The following is a 17,707-nucleotide window of genomic DNA, read 5'->3' on the forward strand; positions in this document are numbered from 1 at the left end:
ATTCAGACGCATGTCTGCAATATCAACTCTTACCTGAGTCTCTAGCTAGACAGCCTGCAGATTTCAGACTTGCAAGACCCCATTTGGTGAACCAATTCCTTAAGTAAATATCCCCCACCGGTGTGTGTGTATGTGTGTGTGTCCTATTGGTCTGTTTCTCTATAGAACTCTACTATAGTACTTCACCATTGCATTCTGGAAATAGACTGGGGGTACTTCTTGTACCCTCACCTGTAGAGGGGAACCTTGCTTGACCCAAACACCTTCCAATCAGATCAAAGCCCCAGACCAAAGCCTGACAGTCAAGAACATTCTCCAGGCCTGGGAAGCCCTCATAAGGTAGGAGTTGGATTGCAAACTGGTGTCCTGGTGTACAGCCAGGAGACAGAAGGGGTCCGGAAGGGAGGCTGCCACCGCCACCTGCTCAGCTCACTCATTCTCGGCAACCTGGTCACGGGGCATGGGACAGCAGGCCAGCTCCAGAAGTCACCCTCTGATGAGGAGGGAATCTCCCCTGTGCCAGGCCAGGCTTCCGCTGACTGCGGGCCTTGGCAGGGCTGAGCCTGGCAGTGGCCGGTTATGAAAGCCGGCAGCTGGAGGGCCCTGAAAACAGTGAGCCAGCAGAGCTGGATGGGGAGCTTGGGAAGCTTCCTAATGGCACTCACACACCAGGGCTGAGTCTAGGTCAGCTTCACCCAGAACTGCTGCTCTGTGGGGGACAACAGGGACAAGCGCTGCAGCGAGAATAACAATGTGACCTCTGATGGTTCCCTCTGAGACTTGACTTCCTCATCAGGAAAGTGGGGCTAATAATATCTCAAGGCAGGGCAGCAAGAATTTAAAAGGGTGACCTTTGTGTGGGACCACCAGGCGCCCTGCTTGTGCCCAGTAAAATGTCAGTGTCCTTCCTCTTCTCCTAGGAAGGATGGGACATCTGCCGTGAAGGGGGAGGTGGGCGGGCTCTGGACCCTCTGGGAACCTGGGTCTGCATCTTTCTCTGTAAGGTGAGATCTCTCCCCCACAGAATTGCCATGAGGACCCATGTAGAGCCATTTGGTGCATGTGCCTTCGGTAAATGCTACAAAAGCGTCCTGGGTGACCCCTGCTCTTTGGGAGGACACAGAAACTACTGGAAAATGTTTCATTTTCTCTTGTAACATGGCAGGATGGAAGAGAAGTGAGTAGTAGTGGCACAATGTGCAAGCCAGTGCCAGCCCTGCTCTGGAGAACTGGGTCTGGTCAGTGCAAGTGTTGGCCTCTGGCTGAAGCCTTCGGCTTATGGAATCGCACTTCGCCACCTGTCACCCAGGCTGTCTGAGGCAGTGAGAGGACATGCCTAATGACAGACATAGCCTTGTGTGACGACCGTGAAGGCCTAACGCCGAGTCCAAAACCACTGTCCATCCAGAGGATGGAGTCAGCCCAGCCAGTCCATTCTCCAGGCTGGAAAGGGAGGTCTGTGGCTCTGGACAGATGGCTCAGAGGCCTTTTGTTTTGTTCAGCCTAGGAGGAAGTGTCTTCTGGTACACAGAACATGTTCTCTTGACCTTCTTCAATCAACAGATTTAGAAATCCTCTGGTTTTGAATACGTACTGGGGAGGAGAGCAGTTCAGAAGCGTATCTGTCTCTGGAGGAGGGTGCATCATAGTCAAGGACACTCCCTTCCTGACACACCAGGATGGCCTGGAGCTGAACTGCAGAGGAGGACGAGTCACTAGGAAAGAGAAGAGGAGAGGGAAAGGCAGTGGGAAGCAATGCTCCCAGCTGAGGAAAGGGCTAGGAAGCATTCTAGGGGCAGGAACAGCTAGTGCCTAGTTTTAACTTATATACCTTTTTTTTAATTTATCCAAAACCGTCAGTGAAATCTGCTAGATGCACACATCCACATGTGAGTTCATGTGTGTGTAAACTGAGAAAAGGGACGAGTTCCAGATCTGAGCCAACATGAGGCCACACGGGATTACAGAAATCTGTCACGGAGCGGGGATTCACATCCATATCCTCCAGAGCCGAAGACATGGGGAGATCCCAACCGATAACACGTAGGTACCGAGTCCAGTCTGCTGCTTATCTCACAGAGCCCAGGCCTTGCAAATCTGCTCAGTCTCATATGGAATAAAGCTTCAGGCAGCCGCTCCCTTGCTCAACTTCACCTTATTCTGTTCCCGCTCTGCACACAGCTATTCCTAGGAACAAAGTCATTTGTCGTGAATGCCTTGAGTCCTGTCTCGGTGGGTGGAAATCAGACGTGTCCCTTGACACGCTCCCAGGATTCCGAAGACCGCAGGCCTGGAGCAGGTCACACTAGGCCTTCTGTAGCCTTTAACTGCCTCCTTCCTTGCCACAAAGAGCTTTATTGGGACCCACCTAGACGCCCATTGTCTTACAAAGTAACTAGCAGCCAGCAGTATTGTGGGAGTTATTTCTGTCCCTCCCTTTGCTTCTCCATCTAACCCCTGCCCGCTCCACACACAACACCCCGCCCCTGACACTCTCAGTCTGCTGTGGTGTGGAGAGCTGAGGACTTCTCAGGAGCTGCTCATTTCTCACCTCCACTTTTCAAATTAACCACACTATAGACGTCCCCAAGGCCATGAGGATGGTAATAGTGAACAGATCTGGAATACCGTGTGTGTGACAGGTGCTCTGCTGGGCCTTTTGAACAGACTGTCCTACTGCATTCTTATAGTGACCCTATGCAGAAGTGCTATTATTTCCATTTTCACAGTTAGGGAAATCGATGAAATGCAGGTTCTACTAATTATCTCCATCACTTACTTGGCATCAGACTCATGCTTTCACTTTAATCGTTCCTTTTTTTTTTTTTCCAAAATAATTTACGGACTACCTGCCATGTGAGTCAATATGGTAACTATTGCTACTCTTATGATAAACCAAGACAGAAGAATTGAAAGCGCCCGAGGTCACTGATCCGGGGCATCATAGATTTTCCTGGTGGTGCCTGACAGTGGGTCTCTGAGGAACTCTGTGTTACAAATGGTCAATGGTCCACTTTGCATGAGGATTTCCACCCTAGACAAGATTTCTGGAATGTCACACAAACATTTGCCAGAAAACAGAAGTTAGAAATAGACCAGGCAGCCAGAGCCAGTGGCCTCCCGAGTCCAAAGTATTCAGTTCAAGAGAATAAAGGAATCATTCCCTTTCAAGGTATTATTGAGTTTCTTTTTTTAGAGGATCATTATAGTGTACCAAGCCCAGGCCAGATTTGACTCTTCCCAATCAACCTCAAGGCCCAGTGTGGGTTTCCATTTATAATCGTTTACCTGTGACAGAAGACCCAGGCCCTCGGCAGATGGGAGGGGCGGTACCAACCAGACAGAACTAGGGCTCTTACTCTGCCATAGAGGCTGGCCCCAAAGGGGTGGCAGAATGAGCTAGAACAGTGTCTCAAAGAGTGTAGCTCTCGAAGGCTCTGTAGTACTTTCCAGATGCACCAGGCAGCCATTTCTGGAGCATTGCATGGCCAACGATTTGACCCACCACAAGGTCTGGGTGAGGGTTTATGACAGATCAGCCCCTCGTCTCCACTTCTGATGTGGAAGGACAGCTACCCCCTCCATGCTTCAGGGCTACTTCAAGGTGTTGAAGGATTAATGGTGGCATAAAACCAGAGGCCCAAAGGCTGACGACTTTATTATAGTCCTCCCTCCTCTGTGTGTCAGCCAATGGATCCCTGACCTCCAAAGTCATAAAAAGAGTCCTTGGTGACTGAGCCCCCTTTCTCTCCCCCCTCTCTCTCTCATCAGCCAGCAGTTTCTGGATCATTAGCATTCTGGATTACATTAGATTAGAAAGGCATTTCAGACAATTAGAAGTCAAAGCTATGGGCCTGATGGGCCCAGCCCCAGGATGAATTAACCACACTGCCTCATCGCATCTTGGGTGATCGGTTCACTAAATGACATGATTAAGGTTTGTGACACCAGAGACTACACTCCAAGAGGTCTGTCTCTACTTACCGCCATGCTGAGCTGTATGTCACAGTGAAGTCTGCTCAAGACCCTGGTTTGTGGGGACTAAGAGCATGGAGTCCCGAGTCATCTAGAAACAGGTTTTCATCCAGATTCTGTTAATTGCGTGACTTTAAACAAATTATCCAACTTAGTTTTTCTGTGTCTGTGTCTTCCTCTGTGTGACAGTGATGGGAAAAGATAGCACTGAGAAGTCAGAAACTGGGAAGGGGCTGGGATTTGGCCCTGACAATTTAGCTTGCTTTGCATTTAACTTAAAGAAAAATGCAAACTCCCCAGGGTTACTGACAGCCCCCTGCATAATCAGCTTAGCTCCACTCTTTACCCACGATGGCCTCCTTTCCATTCTAGAACATGTATGACTTTTTTTCCTGCCTCAGAACCTTTGCTCATGTTGTTCTCTGCCTGGAATAACCCAGATTTTAAGCATGAAAGTGACATCCTCAGAAAATCTTTCTTCACCCCCTTCTCTAAGTGGCCTCATCCCCTCCCTCATCCCACTATTCAGTATTTGCTATCTTTATTTCCTTTCCAGCATTTTGGGGGTCAACAAAGTGGCCAGTTCTCAGGGATCTGCAGAGCCTAGGGAAGGCATAAGATTAAAGTCTGCACGTTGAGGGTAGATGGGTGGGGCAGGGGACCTCTTTTTAAAATGCAAACATCCCTGAGAAGGTGCAAATTAACAAACTCAAGTTCCTTTTACGCCCATGGGAGAAGCTTCTGGAAGGGGAATCAGGGATATGAAAGAATGGTAGCAAAATACTGCCTCCTTAAAATAATGAATTTGAATTTTTGAGCTACATCCCCACTCCTACCCCACCCCTACAGCACAGAATTGCAAATATGGAGTCCAATATTTTTAAATGGTGCTGGGCTTTTACCTGCCAATGTGTATTGGTAAAATCCATATATTCATTTTCTTGAGGCTGCTGTAACAAATTATCATCAACTCCTGTGGTGTTTGGATGACAGTTAAAGTCCCAATGCCTGGCTTAAAAGCACAGAAACTCATTTTCCTATGGTTCTGGGGGTCTGAAGTTCAAAATCAGTATCACTTGGTCCAAAATCAAAGGGTTGGCAGAGCCGGGCTTACCCCACAGTGGAGGAGGGAATCTCTTCCTGCGTCTTCCTGCTTCTGGTGGCTGCTGGTAGCTGCACGGCTCCAGTCTTCAAGGTCAGCACTCTCAGATCTCTGCTTCATTTTCACATCACAGTCTCTTCTCAGCCTTTGACACAATATTGCATCAAATATCTCTCTGCCCCTCTCTCATAAAGGTATGTGTGACTGCGTTTAGTGCCCACCCCAATAATCCATGGTAATCTCCCCATCTCAAGATCCTTAACCACAATCACATCTCTTTTTTGGCCATGTCAGGTAACATTCATAGGTTCCAGGGATTAGGACATGGACATCTTGTAGAGGTCCACTTTTCAGCCAACTATACCCCAACTGGTAGAAAATGAAAAAGGAGCAACCAAAGTTATGGCACCTAGGGTTTGTTTTGGTTTGGGGTTTGGTTTTTCTTGGTTTGTTCTTTTTCGTTTTTTGGTTTGGGGGTTTTGTTTTTTGGTTGTTTGTTTTTGTTTTTTGGGTTTTTTGTCTTGCTACCCCGGTTATGGCAGAGAGGGAAAAAAGAAAGAAGGTGAAATTAGGAAGCAAGAATGGGCTGGAAGTAAAGTCAGATGGCAGACCTGTGAATTAGAAGGCAGGAAAGGTCTGTGCAGATGGAGAGGATGGAGGAACCACACCTTCCCAGGGTGTTCCCACCTGGCCCTGGCCTCTCAGAGCCCATGCGGGAACCCAGAGGTGGCTTTGGGGGTGTTTGAAGTCTTGGGGCTGGAGAAGTTTGAGGAGAGCCGTCATGGAGAGGAGGGTCAGCTCAGAGGATGGAACACAAATAGGCCTCTTCCAGAGTCCAGAAAATGGGTCCAATGGAGGCAGCTCACCTTCGGCCCTGAATGGAAGACAGACATGGAAAAATTGCATTTGGCCTTTCTGCACATTTGACATTTATTTGACCCTCCTTCTTGAGACTCTGCCTTCTGCTTCCCCTCCTGCTTCTGTAACTGCTCCCTCAGAGTCCCTCTCTTTGCCCCAGCTGTCCGCAGTAGTAACCTGCTCCTAATAATCCCACTGTGAGCTCTTCCCCCATCCTCGATTCGTTTTCTGCAAAATAAGCAGAGTGAGATGGTCAGCGTTAAAAGCACTGTGTCCGAATCCCCACCGCCTGGCTTTCAATTCTGGCCATACCACCTCCTACGTGTGGTCTCAGACAAGTGCCTTACAGGCTCTGTCGCTGAGCTTTGGAATCTCCTTGCGTGAAATGAGGACAATCAGGCTGTCTGAGGAACTGAGATAAAGCGCACAGTTAGCTGGCAGCTGGTGAACAATGTCAGCTGTCCTTGTTATTTGTCGCTCTTGTTGCCTGTTTCAGCTCCCTACTTGTCTTCTTTGGCATATCTGAACCCGGTGGAGGGTGCCAGATGGCCACAGTCAGCATGGAGATGGGCAGAGCTGGAAGGAAGAGGAAGGAGAGAAAAGAGGGGTGCCAAGGTTGTTCCCCAGTGGAGAAGACATTTTTCTAGGGTGGCGGCCCCTGAGAGAAAAGCTGAGGCTGTGCCCCCCAGACCCAGGGACAATAGAGAATGGCGTGCCCCCTCACACCGGCTGGCCTTCGCCCTCATCCCTCAGCTAGCCACAGCCCTGATGACCCGCGGTCTTCCTGATTTCCTGCTGGAAAAGGTGGAAGGGCTCTGAACAAGTGGAAAAACTGGACCTGTGGAGAAAGGTGAAAGGAGCAGGAATTATTTAGTTGGACAGGAGGCAGCGGAGGAGAGATTTAACAGTCTTCAACAGTCGTTGAAGATCTGAAGGGTTATTACATAGAAATTGGTGACCAGCTGGCCCCTCTCTGCTCAGAGCACGAGGCCAAAGGAAATAAGTTTATGCGTGGAAGAGGAGATGCTCAGGTTAGGTAAGTATGTATAAATAAATGAATAAACAAACAACAAAGAAATAAAATTAAATTAAAATAAAATAAATAAAATAAAATAAATCAAATCTTCCTGTGAGGGTGGAAATGGGTCATTAAAAAAACTACAGTGGACACACGTGGTGCAGCACGATGCCTGGTGGACAGCCTCCTGAGCGCTCAGGGACGCCTCTGTCCAGGCAGCGGTCTGAGGAGCAGCAGCTGCCAGTTGGGATACCAGTGTCTCTCCCAGCTGATGCAGTGATGGCCCTTCTCCCCAACTCCCAGCCCCCATCCTGCCTCCTACCCCCAGGAACAAAATCCTAGGAACTGTGTGGAGGAAATGGCGTCAGCTACAGGGGCCTGGAGCGGGTCCCCTTGGCTCATTCATTTAACAGACATTTATGGAGTGCCTGGGCTGTGCTCAGAGGTATCAGGACTGGCAGATGCATGAAACAGAGCAGTTTTGTTCAGTGGTGAAAGTCAAAGAGAACACAGATTCTAATCCAGCTCCGGCGTCCTTTGTTCTCACGAACGGAGGACATTGGCAGAAAAGCACTGGCCTGTGTGTCTTTCTCCAAGCTGTAGTCACCCACATTTCCTAATATTTAGCCCTTCCTCTCTTCCAGACTGAGTCCTTGCACACACAGTATCTCCCTGAATCTTCACAAGACCACACTGAGGTTCCGTCATTAACTCCCTGGCAAAACCCTAGTATTGACCTCATAGGGTTTTTGCAAGTTGGACAAGTTAAGATAGTAAAATACACCTGGCTCCTAGCATGTGCCATGTTGCTGCTGCTGATGCCATTGAGGAAACTAAATGCTCCATTCCAGTTTACTAAGCTTGTAAGGCAGAGCCAGGCCTCTCTGACACCGAGGTCCGTGATCTTCCCGTCCACTCACCACACGTGGAGGCACCACACGTTGCCACTGAAAGTATAGGCTCAGAGGGTTAGAAAAACAGACCTCGGTTTGACTCCCAGCTCTGCCAGTTTCCAGCGACGTGATCTTGGGCAAGTCACTTCGCCTCCCTGAACTTTAGTTTCTGAATCCATAAATGAGGATAATAATAGGACCCATCTCCGAGTTAGTTTTGAGTGCCACTGGGCATGAAAGCTCTCAGTAACTGCTTAATGCATTTGATTATTACTCTCCTGGGCCATCGAAAGGGCAAACAAAGACATCATTCACCAGAAAAGGAATGCTAAGCTGGCAAAGAGGAGATACACTGCTTTGGGCTTCGGATAGTATCTGGAGACCCCTTCTAACACATTGCTGATAATACTGTCAAGGGCCGGCTTTTTAGGAGGTGAAGATTTCACCATCCTCCTTAAAGCCACAAAAACTGGCTAGAAAATCCCTGAGTGTCCTGGGTAGAGAACTCTGCGTAGATCTGGCGCTCCGGGGCGGCTCAGTCCATGAAGCATCTGACTCTTGGTTTCGGGTCAGGTCCTGATCTCCAGGTGGTGGGACTGAGCCATATCCCTCCTTAGCAGGGAGTCTGCGTGAGATTTTCTCCCTCTGCCCCGGTCTCTCCCTCCACTCACATACTCTCATTCTTGTTCTCTAAATTAAATAAATTAATAAAATCTTGAAAAAAAAAAGAAAGAAAGAAAAAAGAACTCTGGGTAGATCAATGACAGTTTTGGGGGCTTCAGGTCTAACGTGGCAGAGCAGCAACCCCCCCCCCCACCAGGGCAATGGTGCAGTTTCTGTTTTGAAGCGGGTGTTAATGCTGCAACCTCTCTGGGGCTGCTGAGAACCCCATGCACCCCATATGTCCTTGACACAAGCCTGCATCTAGAAACGAGGCGACAGAGACAAGGTTGAGACTCAGGAATACACAGGGGTGGGTTCAAAGACTTTGGCTGGTTTTGCAAGAAACAAACTGGCTCTGTTGTCGTTCAGCTGAGGTGCTCTACTGAGACTCCTCGGAGCCACATTTCATGTTTTAATTCTACACTTGTTTTCAGGGGGTAAATGCCAATGACCCACTACTGAAGTCCTTGCAATAAATACCATTTTATAGCAAATGGCAGATCCCTTGCTCAAAGCACAGGTAAGAACCGGAGCACAAAGCAAAATCCTCTCTAGAGCCGGGTGGCTGGCCCCAGCCAGGAAACAGAGACCACGCAGGGCCTTGTAGGGGCGAACACCTAATAACACTTAACCATATTCCTGGCATGATGTGAAGTGCTTTGCATATAATAACTCATTTGATCCTCACAGAAACCCTATGAAATTAGTAATATAATCATCTTCATTCTATCTACGGGGAAACTGAAGCACAGAGAGGCTAATAACTAGCCCAAGATCAAACAGCCAGTAATCTGCTGAGCCGTGATTTGAACATAAACATCTAGTCCCAGAATTTCTGTTTTTGACCTATGAACTATATTCAGACCTCTCCTTTCGTGCAGGAGCATGGACATATATGACTGAGACCTCAGAGCCCCTAAAGGAATCTGAAGCAGCGCTTGGGGATAGGAGCGTGAGAGACAATAGGTGTGGGCATTACATTAGGAACTGAGTGCTAGAATCTGCTTTTTTTCTTCTCATGTCCTTTTTTAAGTGATGTTAGGGTTGGTGTTGGTGGTTGCTTGCTTATCATTTTCTAGTTTCACCTCTCAAAAGGGTATTTATTCCTAGATTCAAGTCTAACTATGGCTCTTGGAGTGAATTTTTCAGGCAGCTGACAAGTTAGCAAGCATCCCAGACCCAGGATCAGTGAAAGCAATAGCAGGATAAGTCCATTGCAGCATTCAGGGTATATGGGGTCTCACGAACTAGGAGAGGCCACATGGCCCTGTCAGGGTCACAAGGCTGTGTCCACCAGAAGGTGACCACCACTGAGCTCCAATCAGAGCAAGAGCCTCGGTGGTAACGTCTCCCCTCAGTGTAGCCATGGCAACCCCAGGACTCAGACTGATGAAATGTTTTCAAGAAAGCATTTGTACAGAAGGTGAATGGAAGAGCAGACAAGGGAAAGATAAGTCAAAGAAATGGTGATTCTAGATGAGTGTGGATCAGGAACATTCCTGGTGGAGACCACAGTCTACTATGACATCCCCAGGGTTGTGTTCTTGGCTCAGTCCACACAGAATCCTATCTACAAGAGTTGACCCTTGGCTAGCCAGAGGTCTGAATTCAATTCAAAGACTATCAGAGGCATCTGCAGAAGCTTCTAGAAGCTTCACCTAGGCCTGTGAAAATTATGTTACCTATAGTCTAAGGCATCTATCTCCCACCACCTAAGAAACCAAACTTACTCAAGCTCTCCTAGCTCACAAAAGAAAGGAGGGCAGGGTCTTTTGTTTCTCCTAGATGGAGCCCACATCGGGCTTTTCAACAGCACCATGTAGGTACACCACTGAGTCACAGAGGTCCAGGGAAGAAGAGCCTGTGCTCCCTGAGCAGATATAAGGGTGGCCGGTGGCACCAGTAGAGCCAACAAAGGAGAGAAGTCAGCCTTTGAACCGGGCCTTCAGGAGACATGGTACCAAGTGAACCCCACCTGGTCATATCCCACATTGACCATAAACAACCAACCAGATTGTACTGGCGCATCCCAGCCTGGACCGAGAGGAAGGAACCTCCTCAGTCAAACAGTTTCCAGCATTATTTTCCGGTTGTTCTGTGCAGGCATACTATCTTTCCCTACCACCCCCAACAAGTCCTTGAGCTATTAAAGAACCTTGTCATAGAAGATGATATTTTAAACATTTATCTCAAAAAGTAACAATTAGTCACATTGACTGATGGCTTGGCTAATGAAGTGGGAGAACTAGCTGGAGGGTGTTAGTGAACTATATGACTCATCATCTCCACTTTATCAGCTCCCCTCCCTCCCCCCACCAATGGAAGCAGGAGAATCTACAGGGAAGACATGAATAAGTATCTGCTCAGAGCTTCTAAGCACCAGCTCTCAGCCAGGCCCATTGCCCACATCATCTTGCTTACTCCATACAACCCCCTTGAGATGGAGCTCTTGTACTTACAAGGGAAAAGGCAGGTACAGAGCACCAATGTTCCTGGGGAGGCCTTCTTAGGGGACTTGGGTCATGGTTGGTGAATTCTCCTTGCCTCAAGTCCTGACATCCTTAGCCTTGCAGGCTCAGAAACCTCACTAGGTCAGAACAAAGAGCAGGCCCACTTCTCAAGGACAGACTCATGGAAACCAGGCTCAAGAATAGATGCTGGGGCGTCTGGGTGGCTCAGTCAGTTAAGCTTCTGCTTTCAGCTCAGGTCATGGTCCCAGGCTCCGGGATCGAGCCCCATGTCGGGCACCCTGCTCTTCGGGGAGCCTGCTTCTCCCTCTCCCCACTGCTTATGCTCTCTCTGAAATAAATAATTAAAATCTTTAAAAAAAAAAAAAAAAAGAACAGATGCTAACAAAGCCAAGTTATTCACCAATGGCCGCATGGTGAGTGTGGAATCAGAACAGGGGTGGCTAATGGGGGAGTTCACAGTCATACTCAGAGGACTCTGTAATTGCAGTTCCTCTGCTGAGTCTCAGCTCAGGGGTTACTCTCTACGGAAAGCCTCCCCATCCCCACTGTCCATCCCCCATACCAAGGCTGGGCCTCTAGGGTCCCAGAATGCACAGTCCTCCCATGGCCCTGGCCTCACTATTCAATAATCCTTACTAATCACACTAACAGTCTACCTTGCTACCTATCATGCTCCTTTGGGGCAAGGAGGGTGCCTTCTTCCTATGTTATCCCTTCACCTGCCATACAGAGGGTGCTGTGCTCCTAGAGACACTTAGAGATACAAATCCAAATCTTTGGGCCAGGACTCCCGCCTAACTGGGCAGTGCCTGAGAGTCTGACAATTTTCAGTTCTTCTCCAGTCTGCATGCTGACCTTCCCCTTTTGTTTGTTCTCCGAACAGTATATACACTGCTGTGAGTTGGTTTCCTACCAGCAAAATTATAATCACACACCAATCTTACCTTCCTGAGACTATACCCAGTCTTCTCCAATGAGGTTTGTATATCCCCAGCCACACAGTCAGAGCCATAGTATCTCCTGGGTCCTTCCACTTGTAACTTCTACTGTACATGCAGAGTTTAGTATTTTTGCTCTCAGAGGACAACTAAAATATCTAATGATAGTGGAGTGGTTAAATAAACCATTCCTCCTTACAATGGCCTATGGCACAACCAACACAGTGACGTTTTAATGACCTGGAGGAATGCTTTTTCTATGACATTATGGGGGAAGGAAGTATACCATGGGTACATCATGTGATGTTAGCTATGTGCATAAAGGCATAAAATACTGGAAAGATTTATTTAAGTATTAAAAGCAGCTACTTCTACATGGTGGGATAACAGCTGACTCCTTCCCTTTCTCTTGATGCCTTTCTGTGCTTCCCACTCTCTAATAAGTATTATGTTGCTTTTGTAGTTAAGCAAAACAGTAAAGTTTAAAGAAAAAAAATACATGAGTAGAACATTTACCACTTCTCTAAAAATGTATTTCTCTTTAATTATGTATCCTCTAATGATTTTTTTGGTAAGTCATAGAGAAACTGGATTATCAAAAAGGTCTCCTCCCTCCGATATCCCAGGCAGAGAAGGTGGCCCATTGTGTCTAGAACTGGAGGCTAGCTCCCCTGCCCAGGCTCACCTCCCTCCCCTACCACTACCCTCTCACCCAGATGCTTTTCTGGAGCACCCTGGTGAACACACGCTGCAGCCCCATCAGCAAGAGGACTGTGCTGTCCAGCAGCAATGTGTAAAGATGGAAAGATACACACGCTGCTTTCATCAAGCATTAGGTAGTTGCTGACATGACTTCAAATCCTTTCCAATAATTATATGATGTTTCAACTAAATCTCTTCTATGTAGGTACCATTTTTAAAAATCTGACCTTATTTTATTGAGGTAAGATTCACATAACAAAATTAACCATCTCAAAGTGAACAATTCAGTGGCATTCAGTACAGTGTTGTATGGCAACCATCTCTATCTGGTTCCAAAACCCCATACTATAAAACAGTTGTTCCCCATTCACCTCCCCCTCAACCCATGGCAACCGCCAATCCGTGCATGCCTGTACAGATTTAATTCTGCATATTTTATATAAATGAAATCATACAATATGTGACATTTTGAGTCTGGCTTCCCAGCGTAATCTTTTCAAGGTTCATGCATGTTGTAGCATGTATCAGTACTTCATTTCTTTTTTTTTTTAATTATATTTATATTTCAAATTACATTTTTATTTTTTCTTTCTTTTTAATAGACAATTTTAAAATTTAAATCCAACTAATTAACATACAATGTATTGTTCGTTTCAGATGTAGAGGGCAGTGATTCGTCAGTCTTACGTAATACGCAGTGCTCATTATATCACGTGCCCTCCTTTATATCTATCACCCAGTTACCCCATCTCCCCACCCCTCCAGCAGCCCTCAGTTTCTTTCCGATGATTAAGAGTCTCTTGGAGCACCTGGGTGCCTCAGATGGTTAACCATCTGCCTTCAGCTCACGTCATGATCCCAGCGTCCTGGGTTAGAGTCCCACATTGGGCTCTCAGCTCAGCAGGGAACCTGCTTCTCTCTCTCCCTCTACTACTCTCTCCACTTGTGTTCTCTTGCTCTCTCTGTTAAATAAATACATAAAATCTTTTTAACATTTTTTTAAAAAGAGTCAGGGAAGATGGAGAGGAGAAGGGAGTTGAGGGAAATTGGAAGGGGAGGTGAACCATGAGAGACTATGGATTCTGAAAAACAATCTGAGGGTTTTGAAGGGGCGGGAGGTGGGAGGTTGGAGGAACCAGGTGGTGGGTATTAGAGAGGGCACGGATTGTATGGAGCACTGGGTGTGGTGCAAAAACAATGAATACCATTACGCTGAAAAGAAATAAAGAAATAAAAAAATAAAGTTTTACATTGTTAAAAAAAAAAAAAAAGAGTCTGCCTTCGGCTCATGTCATGATCCCAGGCTCCTGGAATTGAGCCCCATGCTCAATTCCATGCTCCATGCTCAGCAAGGGAGTCTGCTTCTCCCTCTTCTTCTGCCCTACTTGTGCTCTCTCTGTCTCTCTATAAAATACAGAAATAAAATCTTTTTAGAAAAAAAATGTACATTTAAAGATATTGAGCTAATAATAAGTAACACACAGATATCGCAAAAATAAATATAGGAATAAGTAACCCTGGGAACCACTGGTTCCAGTCTGAAGTGACTTCTGAGTCTGTGACTGTGACTTACACAATGACCCCTTGATGTCATTGGATCTCTTTACCTCCATGCCAAGTTCACCAAACAGCCTTTTCCCTATTTATTCTCACTCTGAGCTAGGAGCTATTTTAAGTGCTGAGACATACAAAAGTGGAGAAGAAATGAACTCTGTCCTCATACCTGGTGGAAGAAGTAGGCAGGGGTCTACCAACAGCACAGGGAAGGCACAGCCAGAGGGAACTCCTTCGGGTGTTTATGTCAGTGGTGCTTCCAGCCTGGGCTTAAATGCCTCCAAAATATCTGGACTTTGAGCTGATGAGACTCCATCACGGAAGTTGGTCAAAACAGATGCTGAGGGCTTAGAGCTTTGCAACATGCTGGTGTATTGTCAGGGCACTGCAATATGATGACAGACATGTGATGGTACCATGATAAGGACAGTGGGGCTATCAGGTTGTCACATTACAGCCCTTGTGTCATGGTGTGGTGGTGGCAGTGTGCAGGGTAGAGCCCGCTTCTATGCTACCCGTGGGGAGTTGTGTTGGTGCCACGTTCCACTTTGTCATGGTAGAATGTTCTGGCCATGCGCTGTTACAGCTGTGTCACAGCAATATTGCCCCAGCTTGCCAGGACGTTACAAGGCCATGACGACTCTGCTGTCATCACAAAGCTCTGGCTTTGTGAGCTTGCACTGTGAAACGGCGGTGAAGAAAGTGTGACACAAGCTTTTTCACTAGAGGGCCTCCCATCCGGTTTGAGATCAGAAATTCTTTTCATTTCAGTGTCCAAGATACTGTTTGTTCCCTTAACTGGTCCATTTCCTACTGAAACTCCAGAAAGTATTTCAAACATGACGCACACGTTTCTCTTCAGGCAGGAGAGCATTTAATGACAGTTACCTGTGAGGCCTAATAACTATGATCTCAGCTTTGTCTCAGGTGTCTGCCAGGTGCTTTCGAAGCTTGCCACATAAAAGGCAGTTGTCGGCACAAGTCAGAGGAGGCAGGCAGGGAACAAAGGCACAGCTTATTCCCTTAGCCAGGATGAACCTTCTCCTAGTGTCAGCAGGGAGGAGGGAGTCCGAACTCCTCAAGGGCAGCTGTCAGTTGGCCAGCTTCTGCCCCTGTGCTTGAGGATCATGCCCTAGCCCATTGGTCCAAAGAGACTCTCACGCTGAAATTTCTCAAGATACCCGTGCCATGCCCCCATTTTGTCAACAAAGGCATGGAACCATACTAAACTGTGGTTCTGGGCTTAGAATGTATCTGTTCCAGTAGACATGAGGCAGAAATCTGCTCATTTCATATGCCTCACTTCTCCGGGCCACATAGGATAGAGGAGTCCCAGTAAGACAATACAAGGGATTCTCGTCATTCACAGTAGTTACGTTCTGTCAAGTTGTCTCCAATACAGAACCATTGCTCACAGAGGAAATTAGGGCTGGGTTCTTATGAGCCTCTGCTCACAACATTTTCATCAACCAGTCAACACCGAACTTTGTTTTCTGTGTGTTTCTGTGTAAAGACACCTTATTTAATATATCGTTAAATATATCGTGATTCGTTAACATTGACCTTACAGCCAACAGCACTGTAACTCACACCTGAATGAAGCTTATCTGACACACGTGTTTCCTAAGCTTTCTTGAGAAGACAATACTTCAGCACCACACTTGGGGCACTTTAGACAATGAAATCAACTAACAGAAAGCACAAAAATGCAAGAGAAAATGTGGCTCTAACTAGACTACAGGAAGGACACTTGTTTACAGCATGAGGGCTGAAACAAGGCAGATCATCACCTTGCCCAACAGCTGGGAATGTGCACACTGGGCAACTCCAATTTGTCGCCATTCTGTACATGTCCACAAAAGACCATGAAATCGGGCGCCTGGGTGGCTCAGTGGGTTAAGCCGCTGCCTTCGGCTCAGGTCATGATCTCAGGGTCCTGGGATTGAGGCCCGCATCAGGCTCTCTGCTCAGCGGGGAGCCTGCTTCCTCCTCTCTCTCTGCCTGCCTCTCTGCCTGCTTGTGATCTCTCTCTGTCAAATAAATAAATAAAATCTTAAAAAAAAAAAAAAAAAGACCATGAAATCACTATAAGTATTGATGTTAGGGTTACAAATAGATATTAGCCAGTAGGCAAATTTGCAAATACAGAATCTGCAAATAATGAAGATGGATTGTAACTGGAAGGAACATACACAGAAACTTATAGGGCACAAGGAATCATTCTAAGTGCTTTGCATGGGTTGACTCATTTAATCCTGCCAGTGACACAGTGATGTGGGTATTACTATTGTCCCCATTTTACACCTCATGGAATGGAGGCAAAAAGGACCAAGTAACTTGCTGAAGTTCCCACAGTCAGGAACTGACGAAGCCAGGATATGAACCAGTTATCTTGCTCTCGAACCCCCACACTTAATCCATATTGCCTCTGGGTAGCAATCCCCACCAGCGACCTTAGTTTCTTAAGAGAAACTTTTGGAAGTCAAACACCTGAGCCCACTATGTTTCCTCAAGCATAGCAGGCTGGCTCATACCTTCTCATCCTGAGCGGCTGAAGCTTTGCTGATGCTTCCAATGAAGCTGGTCTCCCATCTGTTATTTGATGACCTCCACTGAAGCTTTTCCTACTGGCCTTGCTATTATTGACACATCTGTCTTAGCTACCCTGCCTGACTGGGGAGGGTCCTTTCTTCCTACCATTGGACTACTGAGCTGCCATTTTCTTTCAATACTCCATCAGCAATTTTTCTTTTTGTGGGGGAGGATTTTTTTGTGCATTGTACCCTGAGGACAAGTCAATAAGGCTAGGCACATGGTAGTATGGCCACGACTCAAGTAAGAGTTCAGGTACCTGCTTGAAAGTGATTTCCTACATGAGAGTGATCCCCTGGCCCTCTGAGCTCCTTTCCCCACTGGTGTATATGCACAAATAGGTGGGAGGTGTTATGGTAGGATGGCTATGAGCACCAGCTGTGAGTTTGAGAGACACGTGACTATGGAAAAGTAACAAACCTCTCTACGCCTCATTTTCAACACTGTAAAGTAGTTATGATACTACCAGTCTTATGGGAATAGTGATAAAAGTGATTAGGTAGGGATGATAATAGCACCTGCCTTATAAGGTGGTTGAGAGACTTAACTGAGAACAATCATGTAAAAATTTTGCACAATACCTGATACAAAGAAGAGCTCAGTGAGAAGCTTCTTATTATTATTCCCATTTTTATGTCACAAGTATTGATTTTAGTGTTCTGGGCTTACCACCATCAATTCTAAAGGTCTTTTGTAGGGCGCCTGGGTGGCTCAGTGGGTTAAGCTGCTGCCTTCGGCTCAGGTCATGATCTCAGGGTCCTGGGATCGAGTCCCGCATCAGGCTCTCTGCTCAGCAGGAAGCCTGCTTCCTTCTCTCTCTCTCTCTCTCTCTGTCTGCCTCTCTGCCTACTTGTAATCTCTGTCTGTCAAATAAAATAAATAAAATCTTTAAATAAATAAATAAATAAAAATAAAGGTCTTTTGTAGTTTCACATGAAAGT

At 46.8% G+C, this 17,707-nt stretch overlaps 1 long non-coding RNA gene across 1 annotated transcript in view; it reads right to left on the minus strand.

Annotated features, from left to right (window-relative positions):
- Positions 1-1,838: 1,838 nt before the first annotated feature.
- The window catches only part of LOC116600342, a 130,800-nt gene continuing 114,931 nt past the window's right edge, over positions 1,839-17,707 (minus strand). The window contains exons 4-7 of the long non-coding RNA XR_004289593.1: positions 5,765-6,163; positions 4,878-5,222; positions 3,985-4,153; positions 1,839-2,187 (exon numbers count right to left, since the gene is read on the minus strand). This is a non-coding gene — a long non-coding RNA (uncharacterized LOC116600342). The remainder of the gene's footprint in view (positions 2,188-3,984; positions 4,154-4,877; positions 5,223-5,764; positions 6,164-17,707) is intronic.

This window comes from Mustela erminea, chromosome 9, assembly GCF_009829155.1.
Source record: "Mustela erminea isolate mMusErm1 chromosome 9, mMusErm1.Pri, whole genome shotgun sequence".
NCBI classification, from domain to species: Eukaryota; Metazoa; Chordata; class Mammalia; order Carnivora; family Mustelidae; genus Mustela; species Mustela erminea.